The 21,644-nt window shown below is 46.6% G+C and overlaps 1 long non-coding RNA gene across 12 annotated transcripts in view; it reads right to left on the minus strand.

The window, feature by feature from the left end:
• LOC124097927 (uncharacterized) overlaps positions 1-21,644 on the minus strand; it is a 291,392-nt gene that overhangs the window by 145,856 nt on the left and 123,892 nt on the right. The window contains exon 4 of one of the 12 annotated variants that reach the window (XR_009227515.1): positions 8,668-8,704. The exons of the other annotated variants lie outside the window; for them this stretch is intronic. This is a non-coding gene — a long non-coding RNA (uncharacterized LOC124097927). The remainder of the gene's footprint in view (positions 1-8,667; positions 8,705-21,644) is intronic. 12 annotated transcript variants of the gene reach the window in all.

Below are 21,644 nucleotides of genomic sequence, written 5' to 3' on the forward strand. Positions count from 1 at the left end.
TGAGGAAAGTCACTTTAAGAGGTTGAATGATTTACTGAAAGTCTCACAGCTACTGCATGCCACGTTTGGGACTCAAACCCAGATCTTCCCGCTTTACATCTTGCACGGACTTTGCCCTTGCGGGTGGAAGAGTTCTCCCCTGACACTTAGCATATTGCCCGGGCGGACTAGTTATTCATGACAATTTACTTACAAGTTCTCAGTAGACCTTATCTCATTGGATTTCCCCAGCGGCCCCAGATGTAAGATAAGATAGATATTCAGTCTATTTTAAAGATGAAGAATTTGAAGCTTAAAAAAGCTCGCTTGTCAAAGGTTTTCCAAAATAGCAGGGGGTGCTAGGAGCCGGACTTCCAACTTCCCCTCCACTGGACATTCACCCCACTGTCCAACAGACCACTCACTCCTGAGGCGTGAGTGCTGGCCCTTTGGTGCAGAACCCAAGGAAATCAAAAGAGGGAGTGATGAGCACGTCAGGCAAGGCCTAGAGTCCAAGGAGCTGGTGGACGAGCCGGTGGACATGACGGTGAACGTGAGGATCCCGTGAGCATGCCCACCTGCTCTCGGCCACGAGAAGTGAGGGGATTGACATGGGGCCAGGGGTAAGAATGAGGTAAGGAAAGGTCCCCAGCCATGAAACACAACATGACATGCCACAGGGAAGGGGGCAGCACTGGGCCCAAGGAGACCGCGCATCTCTGCAAGACAAAGGAAACTGGAATGGCCAGCAGCAGAGGGCACAGGTCACAGGAGACACTGCTACAGTTTGCATGTATCCCTCCAAAGTTCATGCCTTGGAACTTAATCCTCAAGGTCAAGGTCATAGACATGGGGCCCTTGGGAGGTGATCAGCCCGTGAGGGCTCCATGCGTGTGAGTGGGGTTAATGTCCACCAACAGGCTTTGGAGAGCAGACTCCTCCTCTGCCTTTTCCATCACATGAGGACACAGCACTCAGCCCCTTTGCCCTTCTGCTTTCCAGCATGTGAGGACGAAGCAACAAGGTACTATCTTGGAAACTGTCAAGAGACACTAGATCTGACAGCACCTTGATCTTCAACTTCCCAACCTCCAGAAGAGTGAAAATTTTTCTATTATATACAAGTTACTCACTCCAAGGTATTTTGTTATAGCAGCAGGAACATACTGAGACAGAGGAGAAGTTCTCTGGAGACCTCATAGGGAGCCCTCCTATGTGGCTATGGGACAGGTGCCAGCAGTGTGGAGGTCGTGAGCACACCTGCCAGGCAGAGGCACCCACAGAGAAGCCACACAACACTGGGCTCCAGGACAGGCCCACCTGGAGGCAGCAAATTGAAACTGAATGTGATATATTGATACTTCATTGTTAGGCAGCCTTGACCTCAAAGATGTTCCCTAAGCCACTGCTGGTAACTGGTTCCACATTTTAAATGTGCCCTCCCATTTCTGAAGAAAGGAGAGGAGGACATCTTCATTTATTCATCAGTTGTGTCATCTGTGGCTTCAGACCTTAAGCAGCCAAGCAGTTAAAACCCAGCTTGCTGAGGGACACTGCTACTTAGATGGAGAAGGTGCCCAGCCAGAAATGTCCAGTATGCGGCCCTCCACTCAAAGGTGTGGCAGATCCTTATTGAGAGCCTTCTTGACCATGCCCTTTGTGACTTGCCCAAAATAATTCTTAGAAACACCACAAGGAAGAGAAGGGAAACACTTGTAAGTGGATATTGATGGAAATTCAATATCAAAACTCATGCACTTAAAAACTCAGACAAGGGGGCCGGGGATGTAGCTCAGTTGGATGCCCAAGGCCCTGGATTCAATCTCCAGCACCACCAGAAAAAAAAAAATCATCAGATAGGATACAACTTGGTCTTGCTTTTGTTCATTATCATCCCGTGTTAGTCTGTTTTCCATTACTACAACAAATACCTGCGATAAGTCAATTTACGAAGAGGAAAAGTTTAATCTGGCTCACAGTTTGGGGGATTTGGGCTCTAGGCGGATCGGCCCCATTGCACTGGGCCTGTGCAAGTACATGACGTCATGGTGGGGGACAGGTGGCAGAGGTAAGCTGTTCATTGCCTGATGGCAACAGGGCTGTGAAACGAAGGAAGGGTAGAAGAGGAAAGCAAGACCCCACAATGCCCTTTAAGGACTCGACCCAGTGAACTAGGACCTCCCACTAGGTCCTACCACCTCCCAATAGGGCCACACTGAGGACCAAGCCCTTAACGGGGCCTTCAGGGACATTCCAGATCCAACCTATAGCACATCTGCAAGAAAACAAGTCGACTTGTTGGTAAGCGGCCCCCAACCCCGAGCACTGGAATCACACCCGGGGCCCCAGGCCGGGCTCCACCACTGAGCCACACCCCCAACCCCTAAAATGGCATTTACAAAAGCCCGCCTGGAAGGAGGCGCTAAGTCACACAGACGTCTCACGCACCTGGCTCTGAGCCCACCCTTGGCCTTCACTCTCCGATGCTCACTCCACACACTGCAAGGCCACTCTCATTATCCCCGTTTCCCACATAAGGAAACTGGAGTTCCAAAACTTGAAATAGCTGGCCTAGAGTCGGGGAAAAGAGTATTCAGACCCGAGGCCCGGCTGGAAGACCAGCTCAGCTGCACAGACAGCAACCGGCCCAGGAAGGAAGCATCACACCATCAGAGGAAATCCTCCCAGATCAGGACTTCAAAGGGCCAGAGCCTTTGAAGCGGCACTCCAGCTCAGGACCACACCTTCACCAGGAACACGAATGCAGAGGAAAGTTCAAGAGGATACGGCTGGAACGCAGTATGATTTCTGAGGAAATGTTAAAGAAACCCAATGAACGCAGCTTAGAGGCGAGTCTAAGGAGCTGATCAACAATGACCTTCAACCCCGCGAGGAGCGGTTATGGTAACTCTTGTCCTCAGCTTTACATAGAAGGAAACTAAGGAGAGAGGACGCAGGTCACAGCTGTGGCTTTAGAAGCGCAGTGTGGACAGTCGGGCAACCTGTGGGACTCGAGTGCAGGCACCGGCCTGCAGGGGCTGGGTACCCATTTGGGGTGACCCCTCACTGCCCAGCTGCAGTTTGCTCTCCTGCCACGTGGAGATGCAGGACTAGGTGCCCACCACCCACAGGAGCAATCAGAGGAGCTTCTGGATGCCCCCTAACTCTGTGCTGCACCACGCGGGACGGGGGAGGGTGTGAGCATATGAAACAGAAGTGGCCCCGTGGACACGCTGTCAAGACAGAGAGTCCCCAGGAGGCTACCCCCAAAATAGACCTGCAGCTGGTCAATGATTTGTCACACGATACTCCTCTCTAGCGCCCTACCAACCACTTTGGGGTCATTTTTTCTCCTTTTCAGATAAATACTGAGAGGCTGGGGTAGGAGTGGGTGATGGTCTCTAGGTGTTCATTTTTATAGCACTTTGGTTTGCAAAACAAGCTTTTAGACTTTCAGTTAATTTCAAGTGCACCCCCTGCCAACCTCCATCCAGCCCCCCTCCCCAGCCTTTGCCGTCCTGAGTTCATCATGGTGATTCTAAGTCCGATTTATCTTCCATATAAATTGAGACCAGGTCACAACTTCCCTCTCTCGGCTTCCCCCAGAGGGTCTTGCACATTCAAAGTCAAAGCCAGAATCAATACATGGAGCAGTGGCGGGGGTGGGGGGTGCTCTCTGCCCAAATTACCACCTTTCCGTATCCTACTGTAAGTAGCTTCAGGCGAAGCATCTGGAGGCAGCGAGAGGAGACGGTACCCAAGTGCGTGATGTGCACCCAGTGTCCCAGGAGTGGAGCCATCCCATGGTTAAGGTGGTGGGAGTAGATCATCAGAGATTCTGCACAGAATTAAGTGCACAAGCCCCTTTTGCAAACCTAAGTTTCCCTCGATTTCATAAAGAAATGAAGAATAAGGAGAATTAAGGGCAAGCTGTCAATTGAAAATTTAAAAAATGACTGACGCGTCACTTGCACTGGGCTTAAGCCTTTGTGAAGCTATGGCCAAACTACAAATCCAAAGGATTCTACTGCAACCCTTCAAGCAGAGAGCACTGGGGAGCCTTTACTAGGGCAGAATGGCAGGAGCAGCCAAGGACTGTCCTGGGGAACATTCATAGGACAGAAGTCTCAAAAATGTGACAGATCGTGAGTGGCCTGAGGTTTGGGTTTGTGAATCAATGTCAGAAAATGTCGCTGGTCCTGACGGTGAAGAATCGGCAAAGAAGAGAACGGAGACTGTGATTCCCAGAAAGCCACCACACTGCTTTGCACCTCTCCAACAGGCCTCTGCCCTGGGGACCATGCAGGCCTCCCCCTGCCCACTGCCCTCTGCTATTGTTTAAAAACAATAGCCAGCAAGACACAAGCCATTTCTAGAAGCCAAATGTCAAGTGAGGACGAGGTGAGGACAGGCAAAATTAAGGACACAACCGCCACCACAGGTCTGCCCCAATGGGGGGCACTTGTGTGGGCAGAGGGGATGGCCCTGGGGGGATGGGAGGGACTCATTGGTGTCTGTGGTGGAGCCAGTAACTGCAAAACTGAGGCGCTGGACCTGTGACCTGTCCACAGAGTGTTCTAGAACATCTAGGAGAGAGGGACCCAGAGGGTATTCTTGTAAGACACCCCAGGTAGGGGACTGTTTTCCAGGCTGGATGTCCGTGCCTCACCCAGGCCCCCTCTATGGGGGGGGGAGGGAGCCGCAGTGGCCCTCCCTCCGTCTCTAATGACTGACAGGTACTTCCCCAAATCCTCCTGGTGTCTGAGCTGCTGGGTTTCCCCCCCTGACACTCCAATTTGTGCAGATCAGCAGCTAGTCTGATAGCAGGAAAAGAAGGTCCAGGTGTTGGGGGAAAGAAAGCTCTCCGTAATCAGCACTTTCCCTTTGCAATATCATATGCCTGAAATATTATAACTCGAGGGCCCTTAATTTTCTGCAGATCTTTATTGTGCCATGTGAATGAGATCTTTGAGTGCAGGGAAGAGTCCCCCCGTAGGAAAACACGAGCAACTCAGCTCCGAGCAGCCACTTCCTTGAGAACCCCAGCAGGCGGGCGGGCGGGCATGGACATAAACACGTCTCCATGCTCAGAGACCAGGCCTGAGCTCAGTGAGGCACGGGAGGGGGCTGCCTGCCCTCCCCCAAACATGGTAGGAAACACCAAGAATGAATTCCGATGAGCTAGAGTCCACGTGGAGAGAGAAACGCTTCTGGGCTTTGAAAATAGATTTTAAAGATTGATTTCTACACATTCATTTTAAACATGCAAAAAGGGAATCCCTGGATTTTAAGAACAAGAAAACTTTCCACAGCCATTACTTTTGCCAGAACTAGAATAGGGCTTAGACGTTACTGTTTCCAAGCCACGGGCCATATTGACATAACGTTTCGGTGCAGGGAATCTTTTGGATGGGTTCTATAAAGGAACTCAGAACACTTTTAACTGTTTTTTAAAAAACTATTCCAAAACAAAACATGCAATGAACAGCCCTCGGATTAGACACAGTGGGTCAAGGATGGCCCAGTTAAGGGAAATTATGGAAAAGAGTGCTTGGTAAAGAAAAGAAGAGGTTCCCCTGTGGTGAGAGAGCACACGGTCAACCTGCTGTTTTATAGATGAGGCCCAGACAAGTGAGTGATCTATCCTGGCTAGGAAGTAATAGAGCCAAGGCTCGCTCAGATTTCCTCTTGCTCACTGTATGTTCTTTGCACAGTTTAATAATTCTGTGCATCAGAGACTTTTTAGTTTTCATTATACGTAAGCAGCCTGGATCACCTTGTTGGGCTGGCCAAGCTGAAGCAGCTTGATGCTGCCACTGCGGACCCTGTTAGTCAGCTTTCCATCACTGTAACAAACACCTGACATCACCAACTTATGAAGAAAAAAGGTTTGTCTTCCGGCTTGCAATTTCAGAGGTTTCAACCTAGGATCCCCATTGCTTGGGCCTGTGGCAAGGCAGCACATCATGGCAAGAGCGTGTGGAGTAAAACCACTCACCTCATGCCCAGGAAGCAAGGCGGAAAGAGGAAAGGACCAGGGTCCCCTGATCCCCTTCAAGATCACAGCCCAGTGACTTAAAGACCTCCTGCAGGCCCCAGCTCTCAAAGGTTCTATCACCTCCCAACAGTACCATTCCAGGACTGGCCTTGAATATGTGGGCCTTGGGGACCTCTGAGATCTAAACTGTGGCCTCTTATACACACTGCTTTGAAGGCACGTCCCACCAACACACAGGTTTGTTTTGGATTCGGCCAAGCACAGTGGCTTGAGCAGTAGGCCTTTACCGGCTCACAGTGCTCTAGGTCAGAAGTCCAGCCCACGGTGGCTCGGCTCCAACTCAGCCCCGCACAAGGCAGAAACTGAGTGTTGGCTGGACTGATGTCTTATTGAGAGGCTTTGGGGGGAAATTCTGCTTCTGAGCTGGTCCTGGTCCTTGTTGGAATCCAGCTCCTGGAGGTTGTAGGAGCACGGTCACATGTCTATGCAAGCAGTCAGCTTGCAGAGGTGACTCACCTCCAACTTACCACCCGCAACAGCTCATCAACCCCCTTGTACTCTGAATCTCCGACTTTCTTCAAGCAGCAAGACAAAACTCTCTGCTTTTAAAGGGTTGATGTTCAGGCAGGCTCACTTGGATAATCTCCATATCTTAGAGCAACTAGGCCATATAAAATAACTCATGGTGGGAGGAAAATTATCCTACTGCTAGTGTAGAGATTATTCCAGGTATACACATCTGGGAAGGGATGCTGGGGGTCAATATTAGAATGCCATCTTCTACATGTGCTATAAAGATATCTTTGTTTTTCTCCCAAGGTTGCCAAATTACAAAAAGTCATTCTGTCTGCATTCGGAGTGGCGAGGTGACATGGGCACAAGTTAGAAGGCCCTTTCACAGGAACAAGCATGCTCTGTTGGCTGAAACTGTATGTGTGTGTGGGGGGGGGGGAGGATTGAGATTCTTTCCACTTCAATCAATGTGGCAACCAGGTGGAGAACATGGGAAGGGACAGATGAGACAGAAGCCAACCCACTGGCCCAGCAGCAGCAGGCAGCTCTCATCCGAGACGTCAGACAGACAGTAAGCACGTGCCTGGTCCAGATGGTGCTTCTCTCTCCCTTCCCTCCCCGTCTGGGTTCAGGCACGTCCACTGGTTTCCTGGAGCCACACCTATCGACTCAGAGGACAAGTGTGATGCCCGTGATACTTGGTGCTCAGTGAACAGTTACCTAAATGATCCGCAGGTTGGAGGGGATGCTGATCCCTGCCCGCGATGCTGCTGGCGTGGCATGGTCAGCTGTCCCCCAGCGTGAGTTCACGGTCTCAGAAATGGAAAGGGGGTTGGAAAGGCAATGCTACCTCACTTCCCTTCATGTTCTCCACTAAGATAAACCTTGAGGAGCCTCTCAGAAGGCAGACGTCCATCCCTGAGAACCAAAAGACCAGGTCCACAACGCCAAGAGCATTGTGGAATCATCACACACGCGAGGTACCTGCTGGAGAGCTCAGCATGGAGTCTCAACTAGCAGGAGAAAGAACCATCCCAGAGCTCCCAAGGGGCCTCTACAGCGGGGGCTTGGGCAGTGTGTCAGAAATGCAGAATCTCAGGCTACCCCGAGCCAGCAGCTCAGAGCACCCACATCCACAAACCCCAGACACTATACACTCACAGCCCACGGCTCTCATTTACTTCAACACTTTTTGCTCTTGAACATGTGTCAATTTTCATGTGTTCCAGGAATTCAAATACAAAGAAAGAACAATAATAGCAATTTACAATAGGTTTAGGGACCCAAGTTAAGAACTGTCTATATAGAAGACACAAAAATACCACAAGTTACGAAATCTAATTGAACTTGGTTGTTTTTGTTTTTCCTGAACTGACAATAAGCAATAATTTTTCTTATAAAAATTTTATTCACATTTTAGTTTCATTTAGGAAGTGACATGATAGTACCCATATTTATAATTTATATTGCAGGTTATGAAAATTGCAAATCAGCTAAAATAACCAATTTGTTTTACATGATTATGAGCTTAAAAAATATTAGCTCCCCCCCTTATGATTTTTATATTGATTATGGTAAAATAAACGTCTGCCATTTTAACCATTTTTAAGTGACATTAAGTTCACATTATTTGGCTCCCATTGTCACCATTTAGCCACAGAATCTTCATCTGACAAATTCCAAACTCTGACCCATTGAACACTACCTCTCCATTCTCCCACCCAACTCCCAGGCAAACGCCAGCCTCTGTAGACTCTATGATCTGCCTCATCTAGGTATTTCCTTTTGTATCTAACTTATTCCATGTAGCAAAATGTCCACAAAGTTCATCCATGTGTAGCAGGTCACAGAATCCCCTTCCTTTTCAAGGCTACGTAATATCACACATACACACACTGTCTATCCATTTATCTGTCAGTGGATACTGGGGTTGCTCTTACTTTTTAAATTTGCTTTTAAACTTGTTTGGGTTTTTTTTTTTTCATTTTTTTTAAAGTTGTCTTGAGATGATGGGAACTTTTATTTTGGTTTTGATAAAATATATTTTTCCTACTAAAAAACAAGCGTAGAGGTGGACTGTAGGCACCAAGATGAAGGAGTCTGCCATGCCTTTGAAAATACAAGCAATAGCAAAATTACAGTCCCTTCCAAGATCACCCTCATCTTCTCTTCCCTACCTGGCTGGACGATGCTCATGTCCTCAGAGGTAATTATCTAAAAAAAAAAAAAATCCTCTCATTACCTGGCAGGGAAAAGAATGGAGAGAAAACCCATCTGAATTAGGAAAACTACTGAACTACAGATTTTTTTTTTTAAAGCAAAGCAATTTTATTACTTTCAACCTATGGGAAGCTAACAAATTATCAGAGGAGCCCTTAGGCTCATATTTTCTTGAACACAGGAGAATCCTAATAATTACCATATCAAGTGCTACTATGGAAATAGGGACTTTGGAAGTACTTGGGGACACTTAAAAACAGCTTACACTCTAGGGTTTTTAATACCCCACCACCAGTACCCAGCACACTACTACTTAGCTACTAATTTGCAGCACTGAGAAAGGTTTGCCAAGAAAAGATAAACTTGAGCTTCACACTGGGGATTAGCAAGTTTTATTATATTCTAACTTACAATGAAAATTCTGCACTATGAACACATTTCAGGGGAAAACAGAAACACTTGAAGGGAAAACAAAAAAAGATGTAGAACTGACTAGGGTATTTCAACTATCCAGGTCTAGGTTTATTTGCAACCAACAAAATTAGTAAGAGAAAGAAAAGGACAGCAGTAATTCCCATGACACGGTACACGTTTAACAGAAAGACAAAAGCAATAACATGGTCAAATCTGTGTCGTAAGAAGAGGTGAGCGAAGATGAAAGTAAACTAGGGTAGACGTTGAAATATCAAACCCCAGTCAGTCCCTGTGGCTTGACAATGCTTCACCTTGGAAGTCTATTCCTCAGTTCCAACCCTCAACTTCAAAAGTGTTAGTAAGAGTGGTCAGTCGCATATAAACAAACCCATCCTGGTCCTTTCATTTATTTTCCCTGAACATTTTTCAAACTGACAAGTGATAGAATTCATCAAGATGGTTACCTCTGATGGGCGAGGAGGCGCACACCTGTAGTCCCAGTGGCTTGGGAGGCTGAGGCAGGAGGATGGCAAGTTCAAAGCCAACCTCAGCAACTTAGCTATGCCCTAAACAACTTGGTGAAGCCCTATCTGTAAATAAACTATAAAAATGGGCTGGGAATGTGGTTCAGTGGTTGGTTAAGCATCCCCTGTGTTCAATCCCTGGTACCAAAAAGAAAAAAAAAAAATCTCGTTCTTCCCACCTGGATTTGGCATCCTTAAAGGGGATGGTGGGATTCTTTTTCTACCCCATGAATATTCTATAGAGATGCAAACTGTTATAAAAAATAAGCACAAAGCAAGCATTTAGAAATACCACCTTGTCTAGGGCTATGGGCCACTGTATATCTTCAAAGGACTGCGAGAGCCCTGCAGTGTTCAGGACGGAAGGGGCGAGGACCACAAATGTTTCAAATCCATCAATTCCCATATCCCGTGGCTCCATCTTGACAGCTAAGTGAAGCAACACAGGCCAGTTCTGCACTGGCTGGGTTCTGTGATCGGTGCCAACTTGGATGTTATCAGTAGAAGCTGGGTCCAGGGAGAAGGTGTGATATGTAGATATGGAGGAAAAAAAAAAGAGAATTACCTTGGGGGGTGGGGGAGGGCTGACAGATTGCCCTTCGTTATCTTTAGCCCCTTATTTTTGTTTTTATTAAAGGGAGAAAAATAAAATATAAATGCATTCTCAGAGACACTGATTATTCTGCTTAATGAGGCATACATCAAACATCTTTTAATTAACCAAAGAGTAGATATTAGTAGCTACTGCTCGCTGCCGAGGATGACAACCACTTCGCGAGTCAAGCTGCCCACCCTGGGAGGGCTTATATTCTGTTAGGAGACGGACCTTTGCACCTCCCTGGTCACGGCCCCTCCCCCCGGAGGGAGAGAGCAACCTGCTGCCCCCAGCTTCTTCATACTCCAAAGTAGTGAAGCCAACAGGTCAGCAGGCTCGCTGTCCTGGGGAACAAGCACTGGGCACAGCATGCAACCCAGGCTGCTTAGCCTTGCAAGGACAGGGACTGGCAAGAGCGGGAGCTCTGGCCTCCAGCACCCCCTGCCCTCTGCACCATTCCCAAACAGCAAGCAGCCTTCTTGCTTCCTGGCCTTGAACATGCTCTTCCTGCTCTTTCAGCTTCTGAACACTCTCCCAACTTCCCTCTCCAGGCAAAGCAGCATTCGGCTTTAGCACGCCAGTTTAGCTGGTCGGCTTCTCTAGAAGGCGACTTCAAGCCCACCTGTCACTCAGCCTTCCCCAAGTTCCTACAGCCATTGTGCTCTGAGGTCCACGGTTCACTAAGCAAGCAGCACTGTGGTACTACTCTGGGTCAGCAGAGTGAGTTTTGTTCATTCGGCTCCTGTCACATTGTGTCATGCAATGGGTGGTGCTCAATAAATGCTTGCTGAATCAACTTAAAACAAACTCGGGATGGTGTAGTTCCTTGTCTCTGCACCAGAGGAGCCCTGCCACCTTCCTGCCTAGGCCCCCTCTGAATCACCTGCAGATCTCGCCCCAGCATCGCCCATCTACGGGCCAAGGCAGGGGTCGCCCGGCTCTGCGTGAGAGATTCTGGAGGTGAGGTCAGGTAATCTGTGTTTTGACTTGCGTTGTTTTTTGATGACCAGCCAGGTCTAAACCCCTGGACTTCATATACTTTCCATTTTCACTGTTTCTGGAAGTGCAGCCCTGGGCTCCCATTTCTGGATATTCCATTCCCATTTCATGATGGGCATTTACTTCTCCCATAAGTCTAGAGGTTCCGGACGCCCCCGGCACCTTCTGAGTAAGTAATGAGAGGCGTGAATTCTTTTCAGAAATGTCATTTCTTCATTTATTTTATTTGTTCAACACAAGAACTGACTTAGCTTCTCCCAGGACTGATACTCAGCTTTGTAGAAAAGGCTGTTCACTAACAACTTGATCTTGAACTCTTTCCTCAAAGGAAGATTTTTAAAGCATAGCATAATTATGTACGGTTCCAAATCAGGACAAAGTGGGAGGTAACTTCCATTTTTAGCTCTAAAGTGGGTGATCATGGCCATATGTAGCCCCTGAGTGTGGAGATTATACACTAAATATAGAACGAGGCCCGTCTATACGGTATAATTGTGGATTTCTAAGTTTCAGTCTCCAAGCCACAAGAAATGAAGGAGCTATTCAGAGAAGTGGATTCGCTTCGCAAATGTTCTATACTTTACCCAAAATTACCACTTTTTTTTTTTCCAATCAATTAGGTTGCAACTGACAGAATGTTAGACTCTTCTCTCTCCTATAGGGTCTTGATTTAACATCTGAGCAGCCATCTTAAATGCTAACTGCCATCTTATAAGTACAGGAAAGCAAAACTTCCTCTTACCCTGAAGTCTCCCCACCCCATTAGTGACCCACCCCATGGTGCCATGACCCTGAGCCAATCCCAGAAGGACACGACCCCTTGGCTCTGGAAAGCCCAGGTGCCATGGACCTAAGCCAATCCCACGCGACTCCCACCGCCCAGCTCTGAGGCAGGCACCCCCAGCCTGTCCCGTAGGCCACAGCCACACCTCAAACCCCTGCCCCACAGAGGCTGAACACCCGACACTTGGGGCCTCTCTCCTTTCTATAGAGGGATGGACTTTGGCCTTTATTAGTCAGCTTTGACAGATAAACCCTCCTGTGGGTCTCTGCCTGGTCTCTGTCCTTCATTTCTCGCTCGCCCATCTCTCACTTTCTCACTTTCCTTTCATCTCCTAATTTATATGCTGAGGCTTTTTGGTTGGCTTTGGGGGTCCCCCCTCCAGAAATGGTGGTTGCTGATCACCTCTTCTACAATTATTGCTTCAGCTTCCCAAATGTCCAGGCCCCTGAATGGACATTCCCGTGCACCTGGCATCTCCATGCTGCCGAGGATGGAGCACTATAAATAGAAGAGGCAGCCATCAGTAATGGGTAGAAAATAAAACGGCAGAGACACAGCCAAAGACAGGGGAGAGAGAACCCCAGGATGAAAACAGGGAGTCAAAACTCCCCATAGGATCTCGCTGGTCTGAGCAGAGGAAAGCGTGGTCTGTAAGCTCCGGACATCTCCAACACGGGGCTTGATCAGAAGCCCTGGTGTGACATCCGGCTTTTGTTCCCGTCCAGAAGAGCCTTTCAGAAAGAAAGGACCCCAGAGCACATGCAGAGGAAGCCGCTAAGCCACTGGTTTCTAATTGGATCTCTAACCCCACTGGAGGAAGAGGAAAATGGATCTGTCTACTGTTTCCTTAAAATCTGCTACTGCCTTATCTGAAACCTATAAACAATGTCCTAAATACTGTACTGTACTTGGGTTCAAAAGTTCATCGGTATCTGGAGAAGTGGGAGCCGGCTCCCCGAGGAAGGACGGATCTGAGGGCTGCAGATGGGAGAAGGGTCATTGAATCTGGCTCCTCCCACTCGGACCATCTGCAAAAGCTCAGGTCTCTGCAGCCATCCTGACCTTCAGGCCGAGTCCTTACTCCAACTGCACCTGCCAGGGATTAGGTTTCCTGCTAGTGAATGATCGTTTCTTTCCTTTAGTCTGCAAACAGCTGTCACGTGATCCAGTGGCAGCTGAACAGTGGGAGCCGGCCCCTTGCAAAAGGGCTAAGCAGGACATTGAGTGATTCATCTTCAAAAACCTGTTCCTGAAATGCTTTTGCATGTTTATATCACATCTTGTTTCAACTCAGATAATTAAAGCCTGCTGGAGACAGAGCTTTAACCTGGAAAATAGACCATCTCTCTGACTCATTAGCACTCCTAAGGATGAATGGGACTCATTGTCTCTCCCTTTTCCCTTTGACCCCGGAGGTTGCTAAATCTATGGTTTCTAGCCTTGCAAAACTTGAAAAGGGGAAACTTGAAAAGGAATGTGGCAGCTTCCTATAACAGGAGATACAGTTGCACAGCAGACATCAGCTACACCTGCTCGCTAGACATTTGCTAATCCAAATGACGTGTCCACAGCCTGTGTAAAATAACCCTGGACAGCCGCTCCGTCCATGATGGAATGGACAGGGAGAGGCATTTCCACTTAAGAAAGAGTTGGAAGGGGAGGGGAACTTACATAACATTTGTCCAGACTCTACAGGACAGGCATTCCGTGGTGTACATTATGGTTATTCACAGCCCAAGTCAAATATTCCAGGAATATTTGAAAGGCTACTCTAAGCAAGGAGAGAGAGAAAGAAAATAGGTGGATCAGTTTATTTTCTGAGCACAGTATTAATGACAAGGCTACTCTCAGCAAAGAATCATGGCCTTCCTTCTAAAGGACAGCTGCCTATGCTACTGAAAGGAAACTAACAAGTATAGCTATTCAAAATTCTTCCCAAGCGTTAATTGAAAATATTTCTCCCTGGGTCAGAGTGAACCAGTAGGGATGGAGGAGTGTCAAATTCCAGATCTCCAAGCATCCAAAATCAGTGCAGGGGTCAGACTTACAGGGCAATATCGTTCCTCCTGAGAGCTCTACTCCTGTTGGGGGGGGGACTCTTGCCCATCACACATGCACACACAGGCGTGTTCCACTCACCCACAAAGTTATAGCTCAGAGGAGTATGCATGAAGTACAGACACAGATGGCCTTAGCTGTGTGACTGCAGAATTTCCAGACATGGAGAGACAAAGCTAGGTTTTGAAAAAATAATAAAGAAAGCACTTTTCCTTATCTCCCGGCATCCCTCACAACCCGGAAGGTGCCAACCTTGGCTGCAAACCTGCTAGGCTATTCAAAAGCTGATGGGAAGAGCTTGCACTCCCTGCATCAGCACTTGATGTGGGTAAATGTCAACCGTGGGTGCCCAGGTGGTCAAAAGCGTCTGCTTACTTCTAAGCAATAAGGCAAGGCAGGCTGAGTAGCGGTGGGTGCGGCTGTGGTGTCCAAAGGAAGGCCAGAGTGACCAGCACATGAGAAACACAGCAATGTTTGCCATGTCCTAACTGAAGGGCCTCATTTTAGGTTTCAAAATGAATTTCATACATCTCAGCTTTTCAAGAGAGAGAGAGAAAGAAAAAGGAAAGAAAGAAAATAGGCGGATCAGTTTATCTTCTGAGCACAGTATTAATGACAAGATGACATCACCAACAGCCAATCAGAAAGCTCTCTGGTGTCTGATGTTCTAACACCATTTCATATTTATGGATAAGCACCAGAAGGGTGTCAACCCTAAGCTGCATTTCCCTCCCTACTCACTTCTAAATAAAGTGCCTGCTTTCATTCGACAGCCAAACTGCCAAAAAAAAAAAAAAAAAAAAAATCTTACAGTCTCCCTTCCTCCTCATCGCAGCCTGTTTTCTGCAATCCTGAAACAATAAGTGGAAGACGGGGGAGAATGGCTGGGACCTGTGTCGCTGCTTCCTGCTTCTGAACAGCCCTTGACTGACGAGCCGAAGCCCAGGATTCATCTGCAACCCCAAGAGCAGCAGCGGCCAGCGAGACCACATGCAAAGGAAGGGTCAGGACTCTGGGCACTGGAGAAATGGAAGCAATGCTTCCCTGTCCCAACCATCTTTACTTTAAATCATTATCTGCTCCCACTGCTTCCTGACCCTCTAAGGTAGTTCTGGAGAAAGCAGAGAGAAAGTTAGCCCTGCCCCCGTTAACCCCAGGTCAAGAGCAGACTGGACCCTTCAGTCCAGCACTCCCCCAGATCTACAGAGGACAAGCATCCCCCTCACACCCCAGGAACAGGGAATCAGGGACAAATGCTGCTATCTATGATGGACCCTGTCCTCTAGGGCCAAGGCCAATGAATGACTGAACTGCTGGGGGATGTGACCAGGACATTTGTTTTCAAATTTTCTATCTAAAATCAGCAATCCATGTGAACAGAGATTGATAATTTGTCTCAAATACTAGGATGCACAAAGGAGGTGTTTGCATTATCCATGAAAAATTCCTGCCCCAGACAACTGTTCCAGGTGGCTCCAGACCTCAGCTAGGGATGAATGCAGCCCTTTCTTTTTCCACACCCTTCACTATCTGATGGCATATCAGGATCTCTGGATCGAGCTCAAGAATCAGAATTATAACATGTAATAAAGATGCCTGGCCATGCAGCAAAGATGACAGGATTTGGCAAGCTGGCCTGGAGCCAAAGTGAGTGACAGATTTTGAGCTGATGTTTCTTTCCTACAGATTTAACAATTTACAAGGAGGAAAAATTAATAATTCACTCAGAACAAATTCCATGCCTATCAGCTGCCTTTGGTTTGCATCAAACTAGGCTCCCCCTGACCCCCTACTTTTCCAGCCTTCCCCAAACATCTAAATACAATGAGTGCAGCTTGTCCCTTCTCACCATTAATGAGGTTCAAAGGTTAACTGGGAAATTGGCTCAAAGGGGGACATAACAGAGGAACTGGGATCCTCACTCTTTGGGGGCTAAATAATAATGAGAATCTGCTCATTTCTCTTACAGGCACCCATCCAAGCCAAAGCATAAAGATTCCTCTGGATGGCCAGCAGCTCACATATCTTACACACAGTCCCCACTCGCAGTCTTCTACCTGAAGAAGCCCCACCCGGGTCAGAGGATCACCAGGTAAGAGAGATGCAAGGTGTGAAACGAAGAAACAAAGGATCCAGGCAGGAACCTCAGCCATCCGGGGCTAAGAGGTTGAGGGAGTCTTCGTTTGGGTTTTGCTTTTCAGATGCCTTTAAAAACATAATAAAGCACAAGAGAAAGTGGGGAAGAGTTCCTTTTGTCCCGTATGCTATGTGATGGGTGCTGTCATTTTGAAAGTTATAAAGATTCACATCAAAGACAAAATAAAAAGCCAGACATGAAAATCTGAGCACTCAACATAAAGGAACACATTAAAAGTCAGTATTCTGGTTTCATAAATCCAAAAATAAATGCGTAGGCAAATGCGTCTAAAGGGCATTCTTCCCAGTGCTCTTCCCTAATGCAAATGAGATCCCCTCCAACAATGTCCCTATTAGAAGGCCTGTTGTGGCTCCAATTTGGGTGTTCCATGTTAGCTGGCAGAAGGGAGAACTAATTTGAATCATCCAAAAATCACTTACATTTGGTTTTAGTCGCACTACACGGGAGTGGTAAGTTGGCTTCCCATTCCCCTCCCTAATTCAGTTTAGGAAAATTTTAAGTTTTCATGTTCCCTCAGCACAAACCAACAACTGCAGACTGTGGCGGGCTGACAGAAGTCACTCCCAGGTTTTGTTTTTTAATTGTCTTAGATAAGTCACCAACACATAGCTAACGGTGGTGACAATTAGCCTCAGCTCAGGGTGCAAATGCTACTAAGTGTCCAGGGCTCTAGGTTAGCCAATGGGGTAATGTAGGAGCAAGCAAAGGGGTGGCCGGATGTGGCCAGGTGAGACCCACTGAATGAAACCCACGCCTCAGAGCCACCTGGTTCACTCATTATACCCACACCCTTATCAAAGTCCCCTGCTCATAACCCTCGTGCTTTCCCCAGCTCTTCAGAGACAGGGCCATCACTCAGATCTCCTAGGATCTCCAAGGGCCATTCACAGCACACCCTCGTAAAAGTCTCAAGTGTCCTGTAGAATTTGGACTCTAATTCCAGTTTTGGAGACTAAACATCTACTCAACACTTACCAAAATCCTCACACTATTAGAATACTTGTCCAGTGATCGGGCCCAGTAGACAAGGTGAACCAGGGCTAAAATTGTATTTTTTATGAAAATTACAGAAAGTGCCCACCATCTGTTTATGAATCACAACATTTGCTTCCCTGGCTGTTTTCATGGTGAATTCCTTTTCCTCCGTGATACCAAGCAGTTGGCACATAAGTATCATTTGCAATATCTTCTCTGCTCTTCTTTATCTCACTCACTTTGTCTTTTCACCCAAATCAACTCAATTTCATGTTTTCTGGCTATGCAGTCCCTCATGAGGCATGAAGCAGCATCATGTCTAAAATTCACAATGGAAATTTATAAGGAAAAATTTAGGAAAATACGCATGTAGAAGGGGTATTCCCAAAATATGAGCACAATACACCAAATATCATTTCTTGCTTCCCCTGTAGTCTCCACCATTAGGGGAAAAAAATAGGTTTGATCCAAATCAATGGTCAAATCAAACACAGGTATTATTTCACTATGCATGAAATTTTGGACAATAAAATTTTAAAATCACACTATAAAGACTCAGATGCCTTGGCAATTCTGGTGGGGAGGAAGCCAGGGAGATACATACATATACTGCTATGAATCACTTTCTTTTCATGGATAACATGATTAGTCCTTAGTCAAGGCTATAGGTGAAATTGCAAGAGCACAGTAAAGCCACAGTCACAGAATAGAAAAGGACCATTAACACACCACCTCCTGCTGCTGAGCACTTCCCCTAGATTGACAGGGGGCAACTGTCCCTATCCCTTGGATAAGCAATGGAAACTCCAACCATTTGCAATGTTAGCAGACCTTGATGTGCCTCACTGTGTATTCAACATCCTGTCCCCCCAAACAGGAAGTGAGTCACAGAGCTGAACAGCTACCCTATGGTTTTCAAAGGAAAAGACACAGAGCTTCAGAGTTAGCTTCTTATTCTGAAACAATGCACACCAAGACCGTCAACTTGCTCATTCTGCAGTAATGACCTAGGTCAGCTCTTCCACATTTCATCTCAAGGGTTTGCATCCCACTCAATAAGATTTGATTTTCCATGTTGAACTAAGGTCTCGAAATGCGAGTAGCAGACTCACATTCGTATTCACACACTCTCTTATATCTGCAGGCTGTGTCAACAGAGAATTGTTTATAACATCAATTTAGATAAGATTAAAGGAAGATATGGTTATACCAGCATAATGAGGCATGTTTTTCACACAGCAGAAAAAAAAAATAACAGAAAATAAATGAGCACGAACGGAATGTTACTCAGCCTTGAAGAAGTGGGAAATCCCGCCATTCGCAACCACGTGGATGGAAGTGGAGAACATTATGCTAGTAAAATAAGCCAGACACAGGGAAATACTACACAACACTGCTTTGATGAGGAACCTAAAATAGTCAAACTCATAGAACCACAGCATAGAACAGTGGTTACCAAACTAGTGGATTGGGAGGGAGAAATAGGGAGGAATCGGCCAGAGGGTACAGCTTTCCTCTGCAACACGAGACGGATGAATTCTGGAAAATGAGGGCATCTAGTTAACATTACTGCATTGCATACTTAAATCTTTGCTAAGTAGGTAGATCTACGTTAAATACCCTCACCACAAAAGAAAATATTTTTAATTAAAAGTGAACACAGGTATTGGAGGTAACTCTTGGAGTGATGGACACATCCGAGGCCTGGACTGTGGTGATGGTGGCACGGTTGCCCACCTTTGTCAAGCTGCACACTGTACGATACATTCGATGCATTAAGGCTTTTATGTCAATCATTCATAAATAGATTGGTTAAAAAAAAAAGCATGGAAGAGCACTAGACACAGTGACAGTGGCCTAATAGGCCCATTTCTTCTCATGGGTGTGCACGCACATGTGCATGGTGCTGGGGATCCATTCCTTTGACTTGCACTCTGGAGCCGATCAATACAATGTCCTAAGCAATGATTTTTCCTGGCTTATGAAGCTCCTTGGTTCCCACCTTCTGCCCAGTTATCACTAAATATGATATTTGGAAAGAGGACTAGAATATGAATTTCATAAAACATCAAGCAATTACTAAAATACTTATTTATTTCGGCATATAATCCCAATTGACAACCGTCATAATCCAGGTATCTAAGAGGCCTGGCTATGGCATTCAGACAACTGTTCAGTACAAAACAAGATCAGACGCTGGAAATCCATCTTATATATTCTGGGGAGGTGGAGGTGGAAATAACCCCAGATCACACTCAAGAGACCCAGCCAATTTTTGCCTGCAAATCACTATAATATGAACAGCCAGATACAATACCTCAGACCATTTGCTTCTTCTAATAGTCTAAAAAAGCACTCATATTAGCAATACTTTGTTATCCCTTGAGATAACTCTTCTGAAAGCTGGAGTCACATTTTGAGTAATGGAGAGAACCCCACACACTGAGTAAAGGATTATGACTGGCAGCCCAGGGCCATCTCACAGAGCTGGGCAAGACGTGCCCTGCACCGAGGGGAGGCGGGGAGAGGCACAGGTGCAGCCCTGCTTGCCAAGCCATGCCCTGTAGTCAGAAGGAATACCTTTTTCTAGTTCATTAGTTGTTGGCAACCCTGTAACCTGCACATACCTCAGTATGTTATGTAGCTGTAGAGAGCGCTGCAGATTATAAATAGGCACACATACTTATTACGTATGTAATTTACACATAAATGTTTCTATAAATGACAGTCAGGTCAAGAATCCCTTATCCAAAATGCTTAGAACCAGAAGTATTCCGAAGTCTTTCAGGTTTGGGGATATTTGCACATACATAATGAGATATCTTGGGGATTAGACCCAAGTCTAAACACCAAATTCATCTATGTTTCATACGTAATTTATATATACAACCTGAAGATCATTTCACACAATATTTTTAATAATTTTGCTTGTGAAACAAAGCTTCTCAGTGTGAGACTTTCTGCTTGTGATATCACCTTGGTGTCATGCAAACCACTCACTCCAGGAGTTTAGGAAGAAGTATCAATGTGAGTGGCATTTCATTTTGAAGGGTATGTGTTTAAACATTTTGGGTTTGGGGCTTTGAAATACATTAGATCTCAGATTCTCCAGTTAGTGATACTCAGCCTGGATATCATTTCAAAATCCATAAACCTGATTCCATCCAACTCAGATCTTGTAATGTATACACATAAAAGATGAGCTGGTCACCTAGCACTTAGCAGGTGGTCTCACGGAGAACTCGGAGTTCTCAATCTGCATCCCTTGGAGTAAGGAAGGAGGAGGAGAAGATAATTCACACAGAAGAGGTGAGAAGATGGACAGAATGCAGTGCTAGGAACAACTCGGGGAAAAGAGAAGCAAAATGGAAGGAATATCTTTGGACAGCCAGGCCCAGGGAGGACCAGGCTGGCAGACTGAACCTCCCAAGGTCATTTCCACTCTCATCCCATTAACACGCCAGCCGAGGACTTCAGGTGCTCTAAGCATGAGGCACTAACAAAGCCAGAGCCATGGGTTCATCCATATGTGAATCATGCTGTTTCTGTTTCGGGGCCATAGATTGTGTGCATAACTCAAATTAGCATCTCACATATGCTCCTACTAGTCACAAGGGAGGCCAGAGCCAGAGACGGGGGATGGAGCCATAAAACCATCAGCACTGCTGCAAAGACAGAAGTACCCACCTCCAGGTGACCGCTCTCCCTCTGTGGGCCTCCAGGATCAGCCTCACCCAGGGTCGAAGGCACATAGTTAAATCAAGAGGCTGGAGGAAAGGGTAGGCACGCTGGAGGCCCTAAGTATTTGCATATTTCTACTGAATTCAAGACCATGGGCCTCAAACGTTTTTATATACCTGCAGGACATTTAGGCAAATAAGCCTTGGAAATTATCTTAAAACCGAGAAGAAAATGTTTAAACAGACACCCTTCAAAATTGAATACCACTCGCCTTCATTCGCCGGTCCCCAGACTCCTGGAGTGACTGGTTTGCGTTAGAGCCTAATGTCCCCGCAGTACTGAGTAAATCAAGCAGCTCCGGGACAGTACCAATCATCGCTGGCTGTGCTTTTTTATTAGTGGCTTTATAGAGAGACTACATTTGTTTTTTAGATGAAAAAGTTAGCTTCAGGCTCAGCGCTTGCATACCGAGCTTCAGTTTGTGGTGAGACTTAACAGTCTTGTAATAAACCCTCGAATGTTGGGAATTACGATGCTGGAAACCCTGACACATCAGCCACAGCTGGTGCTACAGAAACGCTTGGAATGGGCTGGGACCTCCCCTGTGCACTCAGTCCCCAGAGCCAGGGCTCCGGGACGGCTGAGCCCTGAAAGCAAAACTCACGGACAGTGAACACTTGTAACTAAAGCCACGGAGTGAGGACCAAGACACACTTCAAAAAGCACTTGCCCAAAATGATCAGAGA

The sequence above is a fragment of the Marmota monax genome, unplaced genomic scaffold (genome assembly GCF_021218885.2).
Source record: "Marmota monax isolate L192 unplaced genomic scaffold, Marmota_monax_Labrador192_F-V1.1 WCK01_AAM20220418_F8-fsc00141, whole genome shotgun sequence".
Taxonomy (NCBI): Eukaryota; Metazoa; Chordata; class Mammalia; order Rodentia; family Sciuridae; genus Marmota; species Marmota monax.